The sequence below is a fragment of the Mercurialis annua genome, linkage group LG7 (genome assembly GCF_937616625.2).
Source record: "Mercurialis annua linkage group LG7, ddMerAnnu1.2, whole genome shotgun sequence".
Lineage (NCBI taxonomy): Eukaryota > Viridiplantae > Streptophyta > Magnoliopsida > Malpighiales > Euphorbiaceae > Mercurialis > Mercurialis annua.
In genome coordinates this window covers 38,988,456-38,996,765 of record NC_065576.1, presented here as the reverse complement: position 1 = coordinate 38,996,765, position 8,310 = coordinate 38,988,456, and the positions used below count along the sequence as shown (strand labels likewise).

At 32.0% G+C, this 8,310-nt stretch overlaps 1 long non-coding RNA gene across 12 annotated transcripts; it reads right to left on the bottom strand.

Annotated features, from left to right (window-relative positions):
• Positions 1-209: 209 nt before the first annotated feature.
• Positions 210-8,099, bottom strand: LOC126656042 (uncharacterized). Of its 12 annotated transcripts, XR_008789464.1 has the most exons (14): positions 7,645-7,933; positions 7,262-7,435; positions 6,097-6,138; positions 5,833-5,903; positions 5,684-5,739; positions 5,328-5,404; positions 5,191-5,232; positions 4,975-5,023; positions 4,199-4,476; positions 2,428-2,532; positions 2,241-2,315; positions 1,672-1,728; positions 1,419-1,472; positions 210-518 (listed from the first exon to the last, which is right to left on the bottom strand). It is a non-coding gene; the product is annotated as an uncharacterized LOC126656042 (long non-coding RNA). The 12 variants fall into 12 exon arrangements; XR_007633152.2 differs by adding an exon at positions 7,947-8,099 and having other exon boundaries at positions 4,199-4,359; positions 4,975-5,404; positions 7,645-7,676; XR_007633157.2 differs by having other exon boundaries at positions 5,191-5,404.
• Positions 8,100-8,310: the final 211 nt, after the last annotated feature.

Below are 8,310 nucleotides of genomic sequence, written 5' to 3'. Positions count from 1 at the left end.
AAACATAAGTTCGTCACAAATCCGTCACAAATTGTAACGGATTTGTGACAGAATTTGCTGATACAAATGTTCTTTCCGTCACAAATTTGTGACATACAGTTTCATCACAATTTGTGAAATTGAGATTTCCTTTGATATGCCAATGCATTTCCTGGGATAAATGCAAAAACATAATCTGTCAAAATATCTAAAAATTCAACACAACTTAATAATTCAAATTAAAAGTTAACTCTTATATTCAAATATGTCAATACATTACAGTTTAACACATGTAAGTGCGATAAAAACAACACGATAATAAAACTAAAAAGAAAACTCGATAGCCCACTCAAACCTCTGCCCTTCTGCTAGGAGGTATACCTTTTTGCATATTCTTCAACATCTCTTAAATCCGAACTAACATCGTATCTTGAATGCTTTGTTCTCTTTGGGCTAGCTCTAGCTGGTGGTTTCTGTCGTGGTGCTTGATGATGCTTCTTTTCCTAATAAAGTTGTCTTTATGAAATGACTCTTCATATCTGAAAAGAAAAATCATGTTAATAAGACTAAGGTAGCTGCAAACATTGTGAGCAACAGCTTCACGTACAACATAAAATACAAAAAATTTGAACCAACAACCAGCATCTTATCATAAGGATCTCAAGTCAAGTATTTATGAACCATGAGTAACTAATTTCACCATGTTGACAATCAGACTAACAAACACATTAACAAAGTTTAAACTAGATTCCATGTATAGAAAGCTCATAAAAATTTATATAGAACCATAAAATATCAAAGAAGGAAAAGTAATCAACCCTATTTTGATGAAACGATCAATGTCCAAAAATAGACATAGAAGAGTTTTAAAACCCATCTCAGATTAAGCCATATTGTTGAAACATAGACATTTTGAAAAGAACAATCATTACCTGAGCATGATTCTCTAAATGCAAGTAGAAGAACTTTTTTGCTTTGGTTTCGACTAAAAATTAAAAACTCAACTATTGAACTAGTTTTGCCTCAATGATAGTAATATTGCTTAGGTTGGAAAATGACGGTAATTAAAGAGATAAAATGAATTCAAATATTAAACTTTTATGATGTTAATCTAGAAATGCTAAGCTTGGCTTAATTAATTTTCGGTGCTAAGTTCAAGAATAAAGTGTACACTCGATGCTATACAAATACAGAAGAGGAACTTTCGTGTCTTATTTGAAAAGAAAAATCATAAGATAATTAAGTAACATGATTGGTTCCATACCAACTACCAAGTGACATTGAAATAAATCAAGTTGCCATTTATTGACATGTTTTGTTAGGAGAACATGTATCTAGATTACAAGTTTATAGCATGTATTCACAAACTTGGAAAGAAACAGAAGGTGTGTGACAGGAAAGCCTAAACTTATAAACTTGTAATTCACACAAAACCGCACCTGTAAGAAATGGTTAACAGCTCTTCTAACAACCGCTGGTTCATGTGGAGGTAACTGCATGTCCATGTAAAGAGAAAACTACTATTAGATAACCATTGAAATAAAACAGCACACTTTGAGAAAAAGTTAACACCACACAACTTAAATTTCATACTCCTGAAGTTAATATACTTTAAATGCTCACACTTATATACTAAAACTAAAAATCCAACATTAAAATTAAAAAAAAGAATAGTAAGAAAAAGAGACTTACAGTTCTATTGGACAATAAGATTGATACTGGTTGTCCAATAAATTTACAAAATGCCTCCTACATTTATCATTAACAGCAAAAATATAATTAACTGATTACAATATAAGAAATCAATAGCATACTCAAAATTAAATCTAATCTAACCCATCCACCTCATACGAATAACAAATTAGAGTAAAATTACTTGCAATAGTTTGTTTAATCCATTTCTCCAAATTCAGAAAATCAACTCTCAGAACATCATAAGTGAATTACATTTTTACTCATTAGAAAATAGATTTCAGTTCTTATAATCAATAAAAGATAATCACTGCATACTTCAAATTAAATCTAATCTAACTCATCCACCTCAAAGTAAATTTGGTGTAGTTTAGATAAAATTGGCTTCACATATTTGAAATTGAAACTACAAGTAAATCAAATGTGAAGCATACAGATAGAGTGCTCAAAATAAAAGGTTAAACATATAGCAATTAACAACACCTCCTAAAGCACACACTAGGTCCTAAGTAATAATCAGAATTGATTTCACCAACACATAACCAATTTTATTAATTAATTTCATATACCTTAAGCTTTGCTCTCTAGCGAATAAGAATAAGAGAAGCGTCGATGACACAATTTTAACCTTCTTCTATTGTAATCTGCAAATTAGAAAGACAAAAATAAGAAAAACAACCTGCGTCAGTCACATGTTGTTTGAAGAGACTCAAATACAACATAATTCTGTATTAATGACATATGATTTACATTTACCAGGAGACAAAATACATCGACAAAAAGTTGCTGAGGTTGAAAAGCCGACCCAAACTGTTCTTGTGCTCGAGGAAGCTGTCTTAGCTGGAGGGGCTGCTGCTAATGCTGTCCGTGATTACCAGAGAAAAGTGGAAGAGATGAATGTAGCAACTACTTGAAAATACATGTCAATTCTTTAGTGAAGCATCAGTGAAACTGGAATTAACTCTATAGCAAATTAAAAATCATATTGACTCCATTATGAGCATAGTTGTCAAATGGAGATTCAAATAGAGAATCGAGATTAACAAACAGAAAATTGATCAATTTAAAAGGTGAGACCAATCAGAGTAATCACAGCTCTATCCTAAGCTGATTTCCCCGTGATTTTACACAGCAAATTATATCATAATATACAACACTGTTGAAACTAGAAATACCAACTTGATGCTTAAAGAAGAGCTCTAACAATGGAAACGTGGAAGAAGAATTCAGATTATATGCAATATGAAAAGCACAGGAAGCAACATATGCACTGTCATGGTATCTGCAACCAATTTAATATCCACAAATCAATTCCCAAACAGAAAATGTAAGGGATATATAACTAAAAGGCAGCTGAGATAATCTAGGATGCACGGAAACCTTAAGTAGAGTGAGTTTCACCGTTTCGGAAACTCTACGGAAACGTTTCGGGCCCGTTTCCATAAATACTAAAAGTTGGAAACTCGTTTCCTAAAAAGAAACTCGTTTCCTACATATAAAAAAAATTCTTAAATAGTTAAAAAAACTCTAAAAAGGTTACCTATAAATAAAAGAACCTAATCAATTACTCATAGACTTTATAGATATGGAATTTATTGATATATTATATTTGTTATATATTCAAATAATTTATCTTATTAATTGATATAATAGTTTACTTATATGAAGATACATTTTTATAAATAAAATTTCATTATATATATATATATTACATAGTTTTATAACTTTTAATATTTATAAATATACCCCTATATTTTTACTATTTACACGTTTCCCCCACGTTTCCGTTTCCTATATTTTAAAAAAATCAGTTTCACCGTTTCCGTTTCAGTTTCTGTTTCCGTTTCCGTGCAACTTAGGAGATAATTATCGGTTCATCACCATATTCAAGACTAATCACTTATCAATCACTACAAGAAAAAGCGGCTATAGGAAAGGTTTATTTGTTAAGTAGGGGCGGTTTAAAACGCCCCTACACGTGTTCCCGGCGTTTCTCATGCCCGCCCTAAAACCGCCGTCTACGACGGCGCCACTACGTTTAGAGGAGATTTTAGCAGCACCCGGGGAATGTAATTTTTAGAGGCAGAGTTTTAGAGGCGGTTCGCCCCTACACCTGGAAATTTTCAAAAAAAAATGGGGCGGTTCTCCACAGTTGAAAATTTTCAAAAAAATTTAGGGCGGTCATACAGGATATATATATATATATATATATATATATATATATATATATATATATATATATAGAGAGAGAGAGAGAGAGCATCCAAACCTCCATCAAACTGAAATAATATGATGCAAATAAACTACATATACAATTCTATTCAATTTCATTTTGAAGATATGTAAAAAGTTCATAGAGAAATGCAAAGGCAGTAACTGAGATAAGAGCAGAACTACTATTCATCAGGTGAGAATCAAACTGTAACATATATTGGATGAATAGAATGGTAACAAATGCAAGAAATAACTAATGTATTGACAACTCAAGAATTAGAAGACTTTTTCATGTAATTCAACGACAACATACCAAAAACAGCAGCCTGTAGAAATAGCAACAGCTGAAGAAGCGGAATAGAAACAGGGATTGCAGCAAGCAGCAGTTGCCAGAAACTGCAGCAGACTAGAAAAATAGACTAGAAATAGCTCCGAAAGTAGCCCACCAAGACTCCTAGAACTAAAATTCAAGACCTGCACAAGAATTCAACTATAAATGTTATAGCTTAAACCAAAATGACTTAGTTCAGTTAATTTTATGTCCTGCTTTGTGATAAAGGCAACTTCATTCCATTCCATCCCAATGTGAAACTGTAATATAAAAAGCGAAGAAACATAAATAACTCGGAAAACGACAAGCACAATAGTCAATTTTTGTTCTTTTTCAAGATTAGCATTTGCAAACCTGAAACTAAATCAGTAAGAAAATAAACGCAACTAAATTTCATTGGCTATATTCAACCAAGACATAACTTTGTGTAACTTGCTTAAAGTAACAGGCCTTATGTGAAACACAAAAACCATTGTAGCTTTTCACATAAATTCCTTTTCAATGAAAGATTCTCCAACCATAGCACAAGGCATGCAATAAACAAGAAAGTCAATATGCATTTCGTAAACTATATGTATCAGTAAACATCAACAATCATGATCTAACTCTTACGCAGCTATGATGTTCATTGATCATTGCATGTAAATTCAGTTGGACAAATTTTTTCCTATAGAAGACACAAGTGATTAAGATATAGATAAAGCTTCGCATTCACTTCAAACAAAAGCTGATAATCTGTAATTTTCAGCAAGAGTTACCTGACTACAACTTGCTGCTCATAAGTATCACCAAGAGTCAAATCTCCACCTTGTGAACAGATACAAAGTTAAACAACAACAAGAAGCAAACAAAATTTAACAATCAAAACATGGAATGTTAACATTTAGTAGAGCATCAACTGATGAAAATGCAAACGGAACTATGCGCTCAATAATTCAATAAGAATTATCAACAGAAGAGTCGATCAAGCTAACCTCATGGGGAACATCTTTTGTTTTGTTGACAAGGTTCAAAACCTCAAAAGAACAGCAATAATTTAGCATGCTTTTGAGCACTTGGAGAAAATCTCTATTTCCAAAACAACAATAGTTTAATATGCTTAATGACTTACATGTAAGCAAACTCTCTAATTTCTTGAAGCTTGGAGGACTAGTTCCAGGTAAGCCATTACCATGTACATCGCTGAAACTACATACACAATATCAATTATACATCGAGTTCAAAACTTTGAGCATTTGGAGAGAAATAATTAAAATACAATTCAAGAAAAACATACAAGACAATCATCACTTAACTGATTAATACACAACTCAGATGTTCAATAATTTGATTATATTACAAATTTACTACATGGAACACTTACAATGTAGCTACTTGCAAAAAACCAATAAGCTGACTGTTCTTCAAATTCCAGCAATTACAAATTAAAAATTTACTGATTTTAATCTCTAATATTGCAGAATTTACCTGTTCGGTCCCCTTGTCTAGGATCAGGCCATGATATAGTAGTATGCTGCTGATGCCTGATTAAATCACATTGGCGAATTCTAATTAGTATTGTAAAATTCACGATTAAAGCAAAGTGATTATGTAATGGAAAAGTGATTGCAATGAACCTTTGATTCGAGGAACTTTAGTTCGGTAAACCAGAGATGCTTCTTTCCATTTTCATGATTCATGTCACATCCTGACATAAATGAATCTCCTTTTCAAAAAATAATCTTTCGAAAAATAGAAATTAACAGAGAGGAATTACAGAGAACCAAAAACAGAAAAGTACGATCTTCATGATGTGAAGTGACAGGTTCAATTCAAACTAAGTATGCTAATGTCTTTACGAGAAATGAACAAGTTATAAACCATAATAATGATGAGCTCACCTCTATATCAAGTGATCGATACCTGTTCATCAATGTCTTAACCTAAAAAATAGGAAACAATGAAATGTCAGGCAATCAAAAAGAAAATGTACTCGCTCACCGAAACGAGTATGCTGAAACAAAAAAAAAAAGAAGATTCATTTGTCCAGGTGAGAGAGGCAAAATGCAAGGATTAAAAAGCAACAAAGCAGCAAATGAAAAACAAAAGGGAAAAGGCTGCTGAGTAAAAGGAGAAAATCAGAGCAAAAATGCTGCTACAAACACAGAAAATTAGAGAAATGCTGCTGAACTAAACATAAGAGAGAATAGGCAAAATATAGGGAGATAAGAAAAACGAGTATGCTGAACTAAACATAAGAGAGAATAGGCAAAATAGCAGTAGCAAAAAGTAACAATACACCTGCAGAAAGAGGCAGTATAGAGCAGCTAAGAACCTCAACAATTCAGCAATACAACAGAAGCAATAAGCTACAAAACCAGCAGTAGATCAAAGCAATTCAAACAGCAAAGAAGCAACAGAAAGCAAAGTAAAAACAAAGCAGAATATAGTCTCTAAGGTGATCAGCTGCACACCAAAAACAGAAACACATTTAAACCATAGGTATAACATCTTTTAAGTCATTTTGTTTTTCTTATTCTTTTGTTGCAACATTCAATTTTTATTCACAGAGATTCAATTTTGATTTTGATTTTATTTTATATCCATGAACATGAAGATTCATTTCAGATATTTGATTGTAAATTAGTCACTAAGATGAGTGGATACCCATCTTAGTAAACTGGAAATATGGCAAGTAACTAAAATAAGTACAGAGATGGCTTCTGGTTTTATTTCTCTGTTTCCATGTTTCCTCACTTCTCTTTTTTACTGTTTCATTCTACATTCATCTTCTGTTTTCAAATATGCTGTGATACCATTCTCAGTTTGGTTAAACCGAAGTCTTTAAAATCATACCAAATATAAAGACCTTCACCATATTCAAAATCTCCTAAGGTTAGATAAACTCAATTTCATAAGGACCCATGAACCAGTAAGTAAATGAATCAAAAAATAGTTAAAGCAAAAAACTTAGAGCTGATGTACCATTAAGCTACGACTACCTGTTTCCTCCTTTCTGGAAAGCAAACACAGCCATTAACAAAAATACAGAACAGGAATTAGTACCTTTCAGCTTTTTCTTGTTCCAGCGGGCTGTCTTCGATTAGATTAAACCGGATGGCTCCGCTGCTCGCTTTCTTGGCCTCAACCCATACCCGTGCTAATCGACCGAAAGATTTTGATTCAATCAAATCGATATGTCATCAAGCGCCCATTTCATTATTTCTACTAAATCAAACACTGCAATTTCAAAAACAAAAAATAGCGTGAGTAGATTCCCTACTCTGATACTCATGCTGAAATAAAACCGATTACTTCTCTATTTTCACTGAATCGAATAAACCCATGACATTAAACACCAAAAACTACCTACTGTCCGCAAAGATAATTTTTTCACGAATTGATTGAACCAAATCATAAAATCAACAATTAATAACTCATAAATTCACCTTTGTAATTGCGGTCTTCGGTCCTAGTCTCTCTGAACCGACAGAATCAATGAGTTCAATTGTTAGATTAGAGAAATTATATATTTGCTGTCAGGTTAGTGAAGTAGGGCAACAAAAGGAAAGAAATGGCAAAGAGATGCAGATGGAGAAGGAGATGCAGATGGAAACGTGAATTAGGTTTTTTTTTTTAAATCAAACGTGAATTAGGTTAATTGATTTAGGATTGTGTAAATTAATTAGAGGAATTACATGATGTACTCTATTTTTTAAAATCTTTACTTTTAAAATCTTTACAACAATACCTTAAAAATACTAAAGTTATCACGGGTATGCCTTTTTCAATTTTCCTTTTCCACTTTACTCCTTTCTTGCACCCTCAAGCGTGTCCATCTCATCTCCATTTTTGTTCTTTGCTAACTCTAACTTCTTTTCAATAAAAAAAAAAAAAAACTCTAACTTCTTTTTCTTCTTTGATTATTTTAAAAATAGAAAACAATTCATACTATCAGTTAAAAAGGACTAAAAATTCCAAGAATGTTCTAATTTATAATTTTTTATATTTTATTATTCATCCTTCTTATATAAACACTTCTATTTTTATCCTTATGTATTTATCTTTTACGATGAAACCTTTGTTATTTTATTTTTTTATTCTTTTTATTTAAC